Consider the following 19,425-nt stretch of genomic DNA (forward strand, 5'->3'; position numbering starts at 1 on the left):
TGCCTCGTTAAAAACCTTCCCGAGAAAACCCAATTGGGACAAAACTCAGGTGAGGGGAAAGAGTATGGCTCGGAGAATATTTTTCCTTAGAAGTTAAAGTACTTGAGGTGGGCAATGTTCCAGTTGTTTGGTAGTAGTTTTCCTTACATCGTTTCCAGTTGGAATGATCCTTTGTTTGATGTTGCTGTGATTTTGTATGGGCCATCCCAATTTGTCCCCAGTTTGCCTTCTTGAGGGTCTTTGCTTGCTTGTGTTTTGGCCTTGAGTACGTAGTCCCTGACTTTGAGTGGTCTGACTTTAACTTTTTTGTTGTAGTAGCATTCTGCCTATTATTTTCGGGTGGCCATCCTTATGTAAGCCATATCTCTTTGTTCTTCAACTTCGTCGAGATCCTACCTTCTTCTTTTGTTTTTTCTCGACCCTCTCTTCCGGGAGTATCTCAAGCTTGGTTCTCCAACCTCGACTGGTATTACTGCGTCAGTACCATAGACTAGTGAGTAGGGTGTTTCTCATGTGCTCATTTTTGGCATTGTATGGTATGCCCATAGCACCTCCGGTAGTAGTTCCGGCCATATCCCCTTGGCGTTCTCGAGATTTTTCTTCATGATGTTCAATATTGATTTGTTGGAGGATTCCGCTTGTCCATTGCCTGCGGGATGGTATGGAGTGGAGAGTTTTCTTTTGATATGCCATTTCTTGAAGAACTCGGCGATCTTTTTCCCGGTGAATTGGGGTCCGTTATCACAACTGATTTCTTTAGGGAGGCCGAAACGGCACACAATATTCTTCCATATGAAGGCGATTACATCTTGCTTGCGTATCTGGCATTTTTGGCATTTTCTCATGAAGTCAGCGACCTCTTTTTTCATGGTAGGCCAGTAATAGCCTGCTCGTATGAGACATCTAACCAAAGCCCGATCACCGGAATGTGCTCCGCAGTGGCCTTCGTGGACTTCTTCTCGAACGCGTCGTGTCTAGTTCAGGCCCAAGCATTTTGCTAGGGGACCATCGTACGTCCTTTTGTAAAGGTCGTTGTAAATGATGTTGTACCTGGTCGCTTGCATTCAAACCTTCTTGGCTTCATTTTTATCATCAGGTAGCATGTTGTCCTGCAAATATGCAACAATGCGATTACCCCAGTCCCAAGTTAGGTTTATTGTCCTTACCTCGATTTGGTCAATTGATGAGTGTTGATACCTAATTTTCCCTATATATATTTTAAATATGCATAAATACCTTCAAAATAGCATATACATGCATATATAAGCATGCACAAGGTTTTTGCAATTTTTTTCATAAATTTAGGGATTTAAATTGATTTATTTCCTTCCCTTTTATTCATAAATTCCCAATAATTATTTTCCAAATTATTGTTATGGTAATTTAGTCACTTAATTTCTATACTTATGCCAAAATATGGTTGATATATTTTTTATGCATTTTTATAATTGCATTTGGTATTTTTAAGCTAAATTGCATATAATTGCAATATTAGCCCATTTAATGTATAATTATATTTTATATGCGTAAAATTGGTCCCTATATTTTTTAAATGATAAATATATATTTTAAATCATTTTGGTACATAAAATTATTATCCAGAAACTATTTATTATTTATCATAAATTAAATAGGGGAAAAGTGGTTATTTAAAATATAGCCGGATTTGCTTTCAATTGTAGCCCAATTTGGACCCAACCCCAACCCAATTTCAAATTAAAAACACCCGACCCAAGCCCTAAATCCGCCTACTCGACCCAAGACCCGCTAAATCATGGCCGTTGATCTAAAAGATCAACAACCCTCATGATTGCTTTGCTTTTTTAATTCCAACGACCCCTAACCCTAGCCTCATTTTCAAACTCCGCCGCCTTTGTATTCTCTCATCTCTCAACCACTCAACCTAACCCTAGCTCCTCTCACCCGCCGACCTTCTTCTCTGATCTTCTCCGGTGACTACCCTCCAACCCCTAAGCCTCCAATGGCTCTTTTATTGTCATGCTCATCTCCTCCGAGGTTTTCAAGGGCGTTGGGGCACACTGACTTGCATCTAGGGTTTTCCATCTGATTTATTCTTGGCTACTTCAGTATGATTCCAAGTGAAATCCTGCAATACTTGTTACGATCCTTGAGATTTTGATAAGTTCTTGCATCTATACTTGGGTTTCTTCTGAAACCCTAATTTTTGCTTACAACTCCTAGATCTGTACGATTTTTAAATGATGTGAGTCTTTTCCTTGATGTTTTACACTGTTCTTGAATCTCTTTTACAAGAATCATCGGTATCAAGTTGTTTTCACCTTCTTCTAAAGTTAGGGTTTTTCAAAACTTCTTCTACACTTTGTTTAAATCGATTCTTTATGTTTATACTTTTATCTCTTGCATATTTCAACTGATTCTATGATTTTACTGCTTTTTCAACTCGCCTATGTTAAAAGCCCTAATTTTTCTAGATTGTCTTTGTTTGGTTCTGTGTGTTAGCATGACTACTCGATTCTTGTTTAAGTTTTCATGGTTACCTTGCTTCGAATATGTTCTTACTGAGTTCTTAGCCTAACTTATACCACCTCTATGTGATTATATTCATCTTGATTGTTCAAAACTTGCCTTTTCCTATCGATATTGTTGAACCAGCATGTTTGCTATGTTTGGTTGCTCTAACTCTATTTATATGCTGAGTATTGAATCATGATTTCCTCTTGATTGATTCTGGATTCCTTATTTTATATTTTGATTGAAAGATCTTCTTTTAAACCCTAAATTTCTACCCTGTCTAGTTAATTAATTGATTCGCCTACCTTGTTTGCTGTGGTACTTTATTCTTACTGAACTATTTCCTTAATGAGAGTTTTCTGAATTTAGCCCTAATTGTCTACCCAATACTTACTGAATTTGAATCTTTCTTTATTAGTCTTACACTGATTTCTTTCCTTACTTATCACTTGTTCTTACCGTTTGAGTAATTCCCTTAACTTAAGGGGAGTACTTACCTTTAGTGATGTTCATAAAAACCCGAAAAACCGAACCAAACCAAAAACCAAACCAAACCAACCAAAAAATTCTATACTTTTTTGGTTTGGTTTTGAATTTTAAAAACCAATCAAATTTAGTTTGGTTTTGGTTTTAATCAGAAAAAAACCGAACCAAACCGACTATAGGAGTAGCTATTTCAAATTTATTATTACACCTATATACATGTATATTATTATACAAAGTTTCAAAAAATTTATGGTAAATGTAAATAGTTTGCACTTTTAATATAGTTCTTTACCTTTACATTCTATTTTGATTGGTAGTTTTCTTTTGTTTTGTGTAAGAATCCATTTCGTGTTAAAAATAACATATTTTTAATTGAGTCCTTAAATTATTCATCACTATTTGATTCAATTATCATCAGTATATTTTGGTAAATAATAGATTTCTCAAAGGGCAATTGATTTGATTGTGTTACATTGAAAATGTGGTCGCCGAATATGTGTCTGGTAGTGTATGTCTTATACTTAAGAAAAAACCGACAAATAACCGAAAAAACCGAAAAACCGACATAAACCGAATCGAGAAAAACTGACTTAATTGGTTTGGTTTGGTTCTAATATTTGAAAAATCGACTAACTTGGTTTGGTTTCTTTTTAGGGAAAAACCGATCCAAAACGAACCATGAACACCCCTACTTACCTTGATTTCCTGACTGATTGATTCTGAGTTCCACAATTACTGATGAACTTTGATTTTTTACCTTATTTGCTACCTGCTTTCAAACTATAAATACCTTAGTCTTTCATTAACACAAGAGAGGAGCATTCTTGATTAAAAAAAAAAAACTCTTTCTCTCACACTTGAAACTTTTTGCTCTCTTTTTGTGCTACTTGCTACTACTCTAAGTTAGCCGGCTGCAAGCCAAGGCTAACCATTGCATTCTCCTGCTCTTTCACTTTTCTTATTGTCCTCTTTACTAGTATGTTCTAGTTTCAATTCAAAGTTCTAACAACAATATGATTCTTTTATTATTTCAGTTCATCCTGTTTCTAGTTTGCTTCTATTTATGGTTGGTTGTGAAACTTGTAGTTGATGTTTACATTATTAGCATGTTATGTACTCTCCTTCCTTAAGATCAGTATATTACCCCCTCTGTGTTGTTTATGAACATGTCTGCACCAATTATCTCTACTTGTTATGTGTTTGCCACCATGTATCCCCAAATCCTTATCACCACTGTATGTAAGTTTGTTCTTTATGTCTGGCTCTATGACTATGTTTGGTCAGCTGTTTCTGAGCATGTTTTTACCAATCCCTAGACCTTTGATTGATTATATGTTTACAATCAAGTGTTCTATGTATTCCCAAATCCCTCGACCCCTGTTTGTGACTATTGAACTCGTTTTGGTTCTGTGACCCCTGGCTATGTATGAACCTGTCTTAAAGGTGTTGTGTTTGGACTTTGGTTCACTACTCCAATCTCTTTTTAAACTATCTCTGTTGCTTTTTTTACTAAATTATTTTTCAAACAAACTTCCTTTTAATACAGTTTTTGCACTAAAACTTTTCAACTTGTGTCAAGCACTGTCACTCTACTCCTAAGTCAGTAAGTTCTGCCCCCTCTAGTATGTGTACTGCCTTGGGATCCTCTTGAGAACCCTCTGAACTCTGGCATACTGAGGCTGGCCTTTCCACACTGCACTTATTTAATTTTGGTTACCAAGTCTAGGTGTAAGCACTGCCCGGGATCCTTGAGATCCTTAGGGAACTTTGATGCACCTAGACTATAATTTTGTCTATGGAATTGAGGAATTTGAGACTATTGGAGGCTTTGGAAATCTGGGCCTAATTGAAGGCTTCCTATAGAATAACTTCTTCTTTTCTTATTAACTTATGTAATTAATCCATATGGCTGTAATAACTTGTAAACAAATATTGGGGTAATTAGTGAAAGAGATGGGTAGTTACATATTTATGGGGTAATACATGTAAAAATCATGCTTATAGGACTTTATATTCTAATCTGATTGCCTTACCAAGTAGAAATCATGCTTATAGGACTTTATATTCTAATCTGATTGCCTTACCAAGTAGAAATCATGCTTATAAGACTTTACATCTTTTCATGTTTATCTCACCATGTTAGAAATCATGCCTATAGGTTTCAAAATAATTCCGTAATAGAAATCGTGTCTGCAGGTCTTAAAATCAGCCTAACAAATAGATATCATGCCTATATGGAACAATATCAAATCTTGCCTATAGATCTCGCCTAAGTTTAGTTTAAATAACTTAATCGGGTTAACGTTCAGTTTACTTCTGAATTGGTTTAATTAAGTGGTATATTTCCTGAAACAAGTTCTTTCAAAACTGCCTTATTTTATCATTAGACAACATGCCTATAGCTATTAAAAGTTCATCTTAAAACTCGCCTTGTTTCACTATAAGACGTAGTTATCAGTGTTCCGCGTAGGCAAGCCTGTAGGGCATTTTTTTAAAAAAAAAACTTGCAATTCTGAAGTTGTTTCTATGATTGTATTTATGATCTTAACAGGCTTTAAAAACCCAATAGGCAACTGTTAGGGTCCTTATTTCTGAGTCTAAAAAATAAGTTGCTTATTTCTGCATATTCACCTAGATTGCCTTAGGATACTGTTTAATAAAAGTCCTTAATTGTGCTTGAGTCGTGCTGTTTATGTGCCTTGTTTGAGCAGGAAACTTTGAGCTTTTATTTGCTCCCTTTTATCTTATGTGTTAAAGTCCTAGTTGTTTTGCGTGTTGCCTTAGAAGTTTCACCTTTAAAACCTTAGGGGTCTTTCTAGAACCACCTATAGGTAGAGGTCCTAAATCCCTCGAGGACCATTAAGAAGGGACGGATAACAACACGCAATAGAAATCGCTAACCAAACACTCATTTTGCATGACCACTAAGGGGATGGGAAGGGTAGATATGGGATATGATAGCTACGTGCTAATGTCACGTGTAGTCTCTCATCGAGGAGTATTTACCGGACATTGTGTGGGGTGATCCTATAGGCTAACCAACCTAGGACTCCTCCTTTTCTAAAATTCCTTTTTTTTAAAACCTTTGCTTTATACAACTTGTTCAAAAAATCTTTATCGAGTTATCCAACGTGGTTTACTTGCGACCTATTTGATTCAACTGTTTATTTGTAATAGACTAATTTGTAAATATAAGTTCGGCCAGGACCCACAGTTGTGGACCAAGAGGGGTGCCTAACACCTTTCCCCCGAGGTTATTTCGAGCCCTTACCCTAAATCTCTGGTAATGCAAACCAATCCATGAGTTAATTACTCTAGGTGCCCTAATGCACCATAACTCGTTAGGTGGAGACTCTTAAAATACCCAATTCCCAAAAGGAAATGAGTTATCATACCCCATGGAATATCGAAACCCGGACCTCTCTCCGCGGAGGGAAAAAGGGGGCGCGACAGCATGGCGACTCTGCTGGGGATATCTTTTAGGCTCTTACCATAATGAACTTGTTTTTTACAAATTAGTCCAAGCATATTTTATCCCGTACCCTTCTCCCTTATTTGAATTTAATTGTCCATATTTTAAGAATTTATGGTTTTTTATCCCTGAAACTGACTTGTCTCTTGTTTTCTTTTTCTTGTAACTGTCTTTCAATTATTTAAATGCTGTATTTATTTTCGTACGTGAAAATACTTGACTACATGTTATTAATTGTTGCATAAATCATGCTCCGCATCCTATTCCACTCGTGCGTATCAAATCCTATAGCAACGCTTTAATGAGTGGTTGCGCTCTTCCTATTTACTACCCTTAAATTCAGAAAGGCTTATTTGCGGTAAAACCAGTCGATCAGTGGTGCATTCGACGGTTCCGTGCCTTCCCCCTCGAGTTGTCCGCTTGAGTGTACCAGTCTAAAACCCCATAAAACCTTACTCTGGTTAAAATTGCATGCATCATGGTCAAGCCTAGTCGGGTCAGTTATATTGTCCACATAATGATCCTTTAAGATAAGCCTTATCCAAAGTCCATCAGGTTTTCCATAATCCCAACGAACGCAACCACATTCTATGCATTAATTTGGAGAATTAAATGCTGATATGTTGATCATAAATGTATAAATAGTCGAGTTCGGTGGAGGTAAGGTCTAACCCTTTTGTTTTGCAGAAAATGAGGCACGAGGTCCCCAGATTCGGTATGGTTAGCAACATCCCACCATTGTTGTTAGATTGGTGGGAGGACCTTTCCTCAAGTGACAAGAAACATGTGAAAAAGTACCTGGGTAACCTGCCCTCCTTGCTGGATATTGAGCTAAACAACAAATTGTTCGAAGCTGCCACTTTATTCTGGGATAGTGAAAGAGTTGTGTTTCGTTTCGGTGACATAGAAATGACACCGCTTCTAGAGGAAATATGAGGACTTGCGGGATTGACTTGGGACAGTCCCGAGCTATTGGTACTAGAAAACCGTACGGGCAGGGGATTTTTGAAGATGATGGTGCTGAAGAAGAATGTCGACCTAGTTTGCTTAAAGGATTCCTACATACCTTTCGAATATCTATACGAGAGGTATGGTCATAGCAAGTATTTCCGCACTTACCATGATGAGATCTCCCTCACTTCTCTGGGTCACATCTATCGCAGAGTGTTTGTATTCATTGTGTGCTTTCTAGGCCTAATAGTGTTCCCAATGAAAAAGGGAAGAATACACACTAGGTTGGCCATGGTCGCCAAGACTCTGATGGAAGGGATTAATGGACAGACATATACCATAGTCCTCATGATCATAACCGACATCTACAGGGCCCTGGAGTGCTATCAAAGAGGGGTCAATCATTTCGAGGGTTGTTTATTGCTGCAGATATGGTTGTTGGAGCATCTCCAAAAGGGTCGCTATCGTCAAGAATTTCCGTGACTTACATTCCAGACAGATTTGCTCAGTCGGAAAGCACTAGAGAATGGGTAGAGTTCTTAGACAATCTGACCGAGTAATAGGTGCAATAGATGGTTGAATGGTTCCCAATAGACGATTTTATTATCAGGTCCATAGATGCTCCGCACTTGGTGCTGATCGGGTTGAGAGGGATATATCCATACGTCCCTATGCGAGTTATGAGGCAACCAGACAGAAAACAAGTTGTACCAAGGGTTGTCAAAATGAGTCATTTCAGGGCAGGCTTCCAAGATGACGACGTCCCTTACAAGTGCCAAGCTCAGCACATGTGGCACTGCAAAATCATTGTGGAGAAAAGCACCGTTGAGCCAGACATGTATCATACAGGGTGCGAGCCTCTCTACTTGGCATGGTTGGAGGACAATCTGAAAGGAATGGTGACATCAGGGATTGGTCGAGAGAACAGAATCATAGACGATGAAGCTGAAGCTCAAGTCAAATACAACAGGCTGCGCAAGAGGGTCCACAACCTTGAGAATGAGCACCGGAAAATACATGAGAGGAATGTGAGGCAAATTGAGGAGTGGAAAGAGATGGCAATCACTTCCAACAGGAAACTAGAATATCTGGAGCGAGGAATAGTGGAGCTGGAGGGAAAAGTCATAAAGAGGATAGATAATTGCCAGAACGCTGAAGGAGCTGAGGGAGGACATTTGGCTAGAGCCTACTTGTTGCTGGGACTGCGCGAGCTGGGAGATCTGTATAATGGAGTCCGGAAGATCGAATCTGCGGAAGGTCCTTCTTAGACCAAATAAATTACATTTACATGCTTTTCCTAAAAATGTAATAAGGCCAAGTGCCAGTAGTGACTTATTTTATTATTATATTAGTGTCATTTTGGGGATTCATTTATTTTTATATTATGAAATGAAGCATTTATTGGCACTTAAAGTTCTTGAAATCTATTTGTCGCTAGGCCTACCTCGGGCATAATGGGGTTCCCAAAATAGGCACGAATTTATTTCGCAATATGTGTTTAAACACTGCAAACATTTCAAAATCCTCCTCACTAACTTGTTACATTTTTGTTTTTATTTTGCTTATTTTTATTTTTATTCTCATCCCCTTAGGTTGGTTCACTCATACTGGCCTCATCAGTGTATCATACCATATCTAGAGGCCCTCCTCCTCCTCCAAGCAACACAAAGGGCAAAGGAAAATCAAAGATGGACGACTTAAGTGGAATCCAAAAGGAAAATATTGAGAACTTAGAGAATTCAGATGGTTGTAGTACTTCGGCCCCGAATGATCTAGTTTTGAGACTGGAACAAAAGATACTAGAACTACAAGGAGAACTTGAGCAGGTTCGCAATTTGGCAAACCTGGGACTTACCCTCAATGTCCCTGATATCCACCAACAAAACACAAAGAACTCGACACCCCCTCAAAACACACAAAACCAACAGCCACAAAATCCTCCTACACCAAATCAATACGTAACTCCACCCCAAAATATCAATCCACTGCCAATACCAACTCCACCACAACATTATCATCAACCAATTTAGTATCCGCCAACCACTATTAACCACACTCCCCATTCCCGATCCCCAAAACTCCACCAATGACCATCACTACACCCAAGTTCCTGGCACCCATCAAAGCAACCCCATATATGTGGAAACTATGCCTCATTCTACCCAACCAATCTCCTGTGCACCAAAATCCTCTGAGAAGGACCTGCTCATTAAGAACATGGCTGAAGAACTCAAAAAGTTGACAAGCCAAGTTCAAGATGTTGAAGGAGACAGAGGAATAGAGATTAGAGGGCGTGAACTATGAAGATCTGTGCATATAGCCGGATATTGAACTGCCAGAAGGGTACAAACCTCCCAAGTTCAAAATGCTCGATGGTACAGGTGATCCCAAGGTTCATCTAAGGACCTATTGTGACAAGCTTATCGGGGTCTGGAAAGATGAAAAGATCCGAATGAAGCTCTTTGTGAGGAACCTTACTGGGGACGCTTTGTCTTGGTATATTAGCCAAAATCCCAAGAAATGGTTCAATTAGGTAAGCATGGTGTTGGATTTCATGGACCAGTTCAGGTTCAACACAGAGAATGCCTTGGATGTCTTCTACACTCAAAATCTTAAGAAGAAACCTACTGAGACTTTCCGCGAGTACGCTACTCGTTGGAGGTTGGAAGCAGCCAAGGTCAGGCCCGCTTTGAACGAACAACAGATGAATAAATTCTTCGTCAGGGCACAGGATCCACAATATTATGAGAGGTTGATGGTTATCGAAAATCACAAGTTCTCTAACATCATCAAACTCGGAGAAAAGATTGAAGAGGGAATCAAAAGCGGGATGGTAACAAACTTCGAGGCACTGTAAGCCACAAATAAGGCACTACAATCAGGTGGCATATCAAAGAAGAGAGATGTTGGGGCAGTAATGGTGGCCCAGGGCCCAAAATCTCCACTCACATATCAAACACCTCCACCCACCTATCAAAAACCTCTACCCACATATCAAACACCTCTAACCATATATCAAACACCTCCACCCACATATCAAGAATCACCGCCTACATATCAACCTCCATCTCCCAGATATTCCCAACCAGCCACTGTCCATCACACCTATAACTCCCAACCATCCCACTTCCAATCACCACCATCTCACCAAAACTATCCAAGACAAAGACCCAACTTCGACCGCAAGCCACCCAGATAGTACACCGCCATTACTGAGCCCATCAGCCAACTGTATGAAAGGTTGAAAGCCACAGGCTACGTCACTTTTGTTCCCGCTGTAGCATTAGAAAATCCATCCCAATGGGTCAATCCGAACAAAACTTATGCGTACCATTCCAGTATGAAAGGGCACACCACTGCTGAGTGCCGAACATTAAAGGATAAGATCCAGACGCTAATTGACAACAAGGTCATACAAGAAAAGGAAGCTGCACCTAACGTCCGCAACAATACCCTTCCAGATCGCAGAGGTGATTGTGTACATGTGATAGAAACAAATGAAGAATGGGACCCTGAGGGGTCAATCAGGCTTATTCGAGAAGGCGATGACTTTAAGGTTGCAGTCACACTTACTCCCATTGTGGTTCAGACTCAGGCACCAATTGATGTTGAGGTAACTACATCAGTTCCATTCGAGGTAGAAGTAGCCCCGCCCGCAGCCACCTCCGCTCCATTTGAAGTAGAAATGGTCATACCTTTTACTGTGACAGTATCAACTACACCCACATTCACCTCAAAAGCAATACCCTGGGATTGTGTTGCCGAGGCTTGGCGGAAGGGGAAAGCCAAGGTAGAGGAATTTGACGTTGCACAAGGGATGACTAGAACTGGAAGAGTCTATACACCTGAACACCTGAGAGGTTCAAGTAAGGAGGACACTACTAGACAGCCTATTATTGAGACCGGGCCAGATGACTTATGGAGGAAAGTACAGGCAAAGGAGAACTCCGTTGTTGATCATCTGAACAAAGTCCCTGCTCAGATATCTATCCTGTCACTATTACAAAATTCAGAGGCACACAATAATGCCTTGATGAAAGTACTGAGCGAGGCTTATGTACCCAATAATATCACCGGTGGAGAAATGGCCAACATGGTCGGTCAAGTGCTGGAGAGACATAAGATTATCTTCCACAAAAATGAACTACTGCCCGAAGGTTTGAATCACAATCGGGCATTGCATATCACGGTGCAATTTGAAGACAAGTTCATTGCCAGGGTCCTGGTTAATGGAGGTTCAAGCCTAAATATTTGTCCATCGGACACTCTGAAGAGGTTGTACAAAGGTTTCCATGAGATACGGAAGCATGAATGTGAAGGTTTTCGATGGGTCCTAGAGGGACACGATCGGTGAAATCAACCTTTGCTTGCAAATGGGGCCTACTTGGTTCGACGTTGAATTCCAAGTGCTTGACATACCAGCCCCTATAATCTTTTGTTGGGCCGTCCATGGATCCATGTTACTGGAGTCGTGCCTTCCACACTACATCAAGCTGTGAAGTTTGAATGGAACCGCTAGAAAGTAATCATTCACGGAGATGGAAGTAATCCCATCTACACTAGCCAAACCATCCCCGCCGTTGGACATAGAAAAAGGCTAGAAGGGGAAACCTATCATCACATCGAACGGATCAATGCCGTCGAGAAGGATAAGTGGTGGAGTAACAAAATAGAAAGCATACTAGCATGGCCCGGATATGAATCTGGCAAAGGTTTGGGAAAGAACCTCCATGGAATCACCAAACCAATACAGCTGAAAAATCATAGTACCACCTTTGGGCTTAGATACCAGTATACATGGCAAGAGTATAGGAATTGGTCGCCTTTATGGCGTGGACTGTATTACATTCTTGAGCAGCCAGTGCCACATTTGGAACTAGCTTTTCACCAAGCTGATACAATATGAGGGACTGTAGAAGAGGAAGCACTAGCTGTTTTGAAGAATTTGTTATTGGAAGATGAAGACATGGACTGCAGTGCCATAATTAAGGAGGAGGAGGAAGAAGGCCTCACTATTCAGACCGTGAAGAAAGAAGTTGTTCTTAGGAACTGGACCGCCAAACCATCCCGAGCCCGTTGAGTCCCTAGGTAGCTTAGCAGAATTTATAGCCATTCTAGGCATTTAAGATTTCATGTAGTTTCGTTTTAAGCTTTACTTGTTTCAAAATAAATGCTCGATTCATCGAGCCGTGCTTTCTCTGAACCATTTTTCAAGTTTTAATCAAATGCATTTGCTCTTTATTATTCACTACTATCTTTAAACTTTTTTCTTTTCACAGCATTATTATTACTTTTCCTGATGAACCAGTGACTGTGACATGTAATGAGGCAACGCAACATGAGAATAGTGGTTCAGATGAGGAAGACGAGATACGAGAAAATTGTCAGGGAGGTCGAAAATTTTGAGAATAAGCCTAAGTCCAACTTGGACGAAATAGAAGCAGTAAATTTGGGAGACGCCGAGACCGTCAAAAAGACTCGCATCAGCATTCACTTGTCACCAATAGAGAATGAAGAGTACATTCGTGTCCTAAAAGAATATGAGGACATTTTCGCATGGTCATATGATGACATGACTAGTTTAAGCTCATCCATAGTGGCCCACAAGTTGCCTACTAATCCCATGTGTCCGCCAGTCAAGCAGAAACTCCGAAAGTTCAAACCAGATATGAGCCTGAAAATCAAGGAGGAAGTTACCAAGCAGATCAAAGCCAAACTTCTCAGAGTGGTTGAATATCCAACCTGGTTAGCTAATATTGTGCCAGTTTCGAAAATAGACGGGAATGTCAGAGTATGTGTTGACTATCGGGATGTAAATAGAGCAAGTCCCAAAGATGTTTTTCCACTGCCAAATATACACATCCTAATCGATAATTGTGCCAAGCATGAACTCCAATCCTTTGTAGATTGCTTCGCGGGTTATCATCAGATTTGGATGGATGAAGAAGATGTAGAGAAGACAACTTTTATTACACCGTGGGGTGTATATTGTTACAAGATGATGCCATTCAGTTTAAAGAATGCTGGGGCCACCTACATGGGAGCCATGACAACCATCTTCCATGATATGATACATAATGAAATAGAGGTGTATGTGGATGACGTCATTATCAAATCGAAGAGGGTCGCAAATCACATAGCGGACCTGAGAAAGTTCTTTGACAGGCTAAGGAGGTACAGTTTGAAACTGAATCCCGCAAAGTGTGCATTCGGGGTTCCTGTAGGAAATTTTTGGGATTCATCGTCAGTCGTCGAGGGATCGAGCTGGATTCGACTAAAGTCAAAGATAATTAGGAGTTACCACCACCTAAGAGCAAAAAGGATGTGATGAGCTTCCTAGGATGTCTCAACTATATCAGTCGCTTCATAGCACAGTCTATAGTCATATGTGAACCCATCTTCAAGATGCTACGAAAGGATTTCGAAATGAGCTGGACCGAGGATTGCCAAAAAGATTTTGACAAGATCAAGGAGTACCTGTCCACACTACCAATTCTGGTCCCGCCAGAACCAGGACGACCTTTGCTACTTTATCTATATGTATTGGATAGAGCCTTCGGATGTGTTTTGGGGCAACATGACGAGACAGGAAGGAAGGAGCAAGTTTTATATTACTTGAGTAAGAAGTTTACGCCTTATGAAGCACGGTATACTCTGCTTGAATGCACTTGCTGCGCTTTGACCTGGACAACCCAGAAATTGAGGCACTACTTCTGCGCCTACACTACATACCGCATATCTAGGATGGACCCTCTGAAGTACATATTTCAAAAACCCATGCCTACTGGGAAGTTGGCTACGTGGCAAATACTACTAAGTGAGTTCGATATCGTCTATGTAACTCAAAAGACGGTCAAAGGACAAACACTAGCAGATCACCTCGCTAAGAATCTGGTGGGAGGAGAATATGAACCCTTGAAAACATATTTTCCTGATGAAAAAGTATCATTCGTATGAGAAGACATTACTGAAGCATATGACGGTTGGAGGATGTTCTTTGACGGAGTCGCAAATTTCAAAGGAGTGGGCATTGGAGTAGTTTTGGTATCAGAAATGGGTTAGCATTATCCGATATCTGCTAAACTTAGATTTCCTTACACCAACAATATAACAAAATATGAATCCTGCATACTAGGGCTCAACATGGCAGTCGATGTCACACCTCCTTCTTCCGCCCCCGCGAGGGATGAAGGAGTTTTTTTTTTCAATTAAAGGACAATCGAAACGGGATTTATTTATTTATTTTAGAGTCGCCACCTGGGAATTTTATGGCGTCCCAAGTCACCGGTTTTAATCCCTGAATCGAGGAAAATATGACTCTGTTTGTTATTCTGCGAACCAGAAATCTGAGTAAGGAATTCTATTAATTCGGGAGAAGGTGTTAGGCATTCCCGAATTCCGTGGTTCTAGCACGGTCGCTTAACCATTTTTATACTTGGCTTAATTATCTCGATTTACTAAATACATTTTTTATTGTTACATGATTTCGTTACCGCTTTTGTTTAGATTGTTTACAATTTTAGACCTTCCTTGAAAACGAATCACGCGTACGTATATTCGTATTCTATTTTTTATAAATGTAAAGAATCGTGTCACGCATACGTGTACACAATAAGATTGAGAACATTTCTATATTTTTATTATAAAAAAAACTTATGTTCGAAATTGTGTTTAAAATAAAATTAATAACATCGTCACTCTTGTATGATTAAATAGTGAACTGCACATCTCGGGTTATATGAAATTAATTTAACATTCTCCGAAGAACCCCCTTTTATTAAAAGTTTGCTCGAAGTTGCGCGAACGCATAATCCGAATTGCCTTTAGAAGTATAATCAGGTCACGCGAACGCATCCCTAATTACACAAAATATTCTTGACGGTAAAATAAATTCTCTACAAATGTTTATTATGTCCATCTATTTTTAAATGTGAAAGTCATGGGAAGTCACCGATTGGGACGCCTCCAAATTTCTTGAAAAGAATTCAAAATTTATTAGGTGTTGACCGCAGGTTATATTTTACACGTATGAATTATATATCTCAAAACTATTCAAATTTAAAGAATTAATGATATGAAAAACAAACAATGTGTGACTAAAACTACCATTTTATCGTGAATACAATATTCGTATACCCAAAAAGCGAATTACGTGCAAAACTAGGAAAAGAATTGATTTGATAAACGAACTAATAGTTTTCGAAGAATTTTCACTGTTATATTCAGAGCGAACTCTATTTTTTGTATGTCTTTGACTTAAATGTTGCAGTTCGTATTTATAAATCTCACCCCTTCTCATCAACTTGTTTTTAGTCCAAAATTCTAATTATTTGGTTAATTTTGCTTACGATGATTGAGTTTGGGATAGATATAATCAAACCAATTTTTATTCTCGGCCTATGCGAGCTATTTGCAAACACTAACGCTACACTTTGTAAAAATTATTGACATTATTTTTATATATACTATTTTTAGAAATGAGTTAAACAAGTTTCTTAAATAAATGGACCATTTGTTGTTTGGAAAGAGAACTAATCTACAAAATGATTTAATAAAATGACATTATATGTAACATAGTTGTACATCTGAACCATTCGTAATATTCTAACATCGTAAACGTAACGGATTATATCAATTCCCCTTTCCACTATGGTTATACACATAACCGTTATTACGCCATATACGAATAAAATACAACTAACATCATCTAGCCTTAGACAAAAATCGGATATTTAACAAAATAGGCTAGTAATGTAGTTTCTTGATATTTCCATACTACTCTATACTTAGCTAACAATATCACAAGATTTAATTAATGGTCAGCTTTCTGCCATGTTCCCTATCTCGACAATTCAAACAATAAATGTCATCACTAAACTTCAAAATAAATAAGATTACCGTAGAATTTACTACTTCAAAAGGTCAATTGGCTAATAGTTTATCATGTCAAGTATAATACTATATTAACCAACTAAAACAAAACTGAAACTTAAACTAATAGACTTAAATGAGTAGAAGACATAATTGTAATTCCAAACTTCATTTACTTGCAATGTTGAAGCTTTTCAAGACATGAGTCTAAAGATATGTACCTGGAAATGAGGGTAAAAGAGGTAAATTTCAGCAATAGCAGCAACAACAAAACCAGCAAAATATACCAATGTTTCAACAGATTTGAGCAACAAACAGCAAGACCCGTGAAACCCATACGCATAGTGGCAGGAATCTTAGGAAAATTTCAGATTTAAACCAAACAATATCAACAAACAAACCCGGACAGATTCAAGGAAATAATGTTTCTAATTTTCTTTCTTTCTTCTCTATCTGTTTCAGATTCTGTGTGTGTGTGTGCTCTCTTTTCTATTTTTTTTTCTTTTCTCTGTCTATCTTTCTTGTTTTCTCCCTTTTCTTTCAGCTCTCTATCTCTATTTGTTCTCTCCCTCTCTATCTGGTTCCCCCTCTCTCTGGTTCTCTCTCTATTTGGTTCTCTCTTTCTATCTTTTTTTTCTTCTATCTCCCCCTTCTTTTTCAGTCCCAACCCCCTTCTTATACAACTTACTATCCTCCTTTTCAGACCACTGCCCGGACCCCTTTTCCCCTTTTAAAATCAGAAAAATCCACTCAAATAACACTACAGCCGATTTTCTAGTGATCAAACCACTAAGGATACCTTTTTCCCTTAATTTCAGCCCCCTCCATTACCTTTTATTTCCCATTATCCCATTAAATTAAAGCCATTAACATTCCACTATAACACACTAATACTAACATACTGTTCTTACTGTTTCATTCCCAAAATACCCCTATAATCCTACTGTTATTACTGCCCCAGACCAAAACTGCCCAAACTTTAACAATTATCTGAACTAAACTGTTTAACAGCTAATAACCAATTCCTAAATCAAACAAATATTCTATCCTCACAGATTGTGCCAAACAGGGAAATGCAATAGCTAATTGATCCAACATACCAAATGTCTAATAGTTAATGGACAAAGGCTAAATTCCAACTGGGACTAACAGACTGAACACTGAACTTGAATAAAACATATTAACACCACACAGAAACAGCAGAACCATTTAAACTGAAATTCAAAATTGAACTAAGATCAACAAATGCAGGAGCATTGTCAGTATATTGACAAGGTCCTGAAACTAATTGCCCAGACATCAACATACACAACAAATGTTTGACAAACTTTCTGTTTTAACAAACGAGAGAGTGAATTAACTGACGAAACTAATTAATGGACATACTTGTAACAAATGATAACAATCAATCCAAAATAGATAAACAAGTTGTTTCAATCAGCATTAACGGAAACAAGAATTTACAAAACAACTAATCGACGAACTTAATCGAGTCGATTACACACATTGTAAACAATCACAACAAACAGAAACAATGCTATAATTTGATGAAATAAACGGGTATGAGACAGAATCAAATAAAAAGATAGGAAAATTACACAGATTACTGAAATAGGCAACAATACACACGTAGGATACAAAAGAGAAGTAGGAAAAATACCTCTGAATCTTCAAAATTATACGGACAACAGGCTCAACTTGGATTCGGACCTTTTGAGGTTGAACAGACTTTATTCGAAGTATTCTCAATTGAGAATACCTCGATTAAAGTCCCTTAGACCTCAATCCCTCATTTAATTTGGGCAAATTCCACGATTTGGATTTTTAGGGTCCCTGATTCTTTGATCTAAAATTCGAACATTTCTAGACATGTTCGAACCAAACCAACGGTGTTTTAGGCACGAAGGAGGTCAGGTGGATAATCGGTGTGAGTTTGGGGTAGGTTGGGGTAGGGTTAGGTTTTACTCGAATCTTCAAATGAAGATTCGAGCAGTTCCAGGAAGATTCGAACCATGCTACTAACATGTTCATGACGAGGATGGACAGGGTAAACTATGGTGTTAATTTGGAAGCCATCGGAGAAAGTTGGGTTTTCAGACCAAACTTTGATCGAAGATTTGAGATGTTGTGGCCTGATTCGAGGGAAACTAATACCAGATCCGTAAAGAGGGTGTTGTGAGGAAGCTATGTTGTTAAGATGGGGTCATTTGGACCACCGGAACCGCCGTGAGGCGATTTCCGGTGGGCGGTGCACGGTGGTGGACGATGGGGTTCATCTGGTCTCTTGAAAGAGACGATGAACAGGACAGGGGGGTGTTTGGTTTGGGGGTGGGGGTATGTTTTAGGACTTATATACGGGTGGGGTGGATGGACCATGGCCGTTGGATCAACTGAGATCAAAGGCCTGGATCAATTCTCTTAAAAGGAACGATGTCGTTTTGAATTTGGTTGGGGGTATGGGTTGGCCCGGGGTAAGGTGGATCGGGTATGGAGGATTGATCGGGACCATTGGATCTAACTGATCAATGGTCCAGATTTGAAAGCATTCAAACGGCGTCGTTTAGGAGACTGCTGAGAAATCTGATCCTGGACTGGGTCATTACACATTTTGGGCCTGATTTTTTGTCAATTAAAACGGCCCAACCCAATTTTTCTTTCCCATTTTCCTTTTAATTCCTAATTATTAAATTCCTAATTTTAATTATAAAAATCAAAATTAACTTTACAAAATATTAATCACCCTTTAACAACCATTTACACACAAGACAAAAATTTAGTCACACAATGACACATTTAAATGACAAAAATAGGATAGATGCATATTTTTGTGATTTTTTTTAATTAATTCTTAAATGCATAATTAAATCCTAGATATGCATGCAACATGTATTTTTATTTTATTTTTCATTTAACTATAACAAAGTAAACATTTACGGACAAAACACAAATAATTATCCAAAAATGCCACATAAATTCTAAAAATTGTATACAAAGAAAAATTATTTGTGATTTCTTTTGGAGTAGTTCTTGTGAGTCAAAAATTACGTGCTCACAGCTGCCCCTCTTTGTGCGAAAACTCGAAGAGTTTTCGTGCAAAGATACAGTGAGCGGATACGAGCGATTTTTGCATGTTTGAATACTCTGTGGCAAGC

Source organism: Nicotiana sylvestris, chromosome 2, assembly GCF_000393655.2.
Source record: "Nicotiana sylvestris chromosome 2, ASM39365v2, whole genome shotgun sequence".
NCBI lineage: Eukaryota > Viridiplantae > Streptophyta > Magnoliopsida > Solanales > Solanaceae > Nicotiana > Nicotiana sylvestris.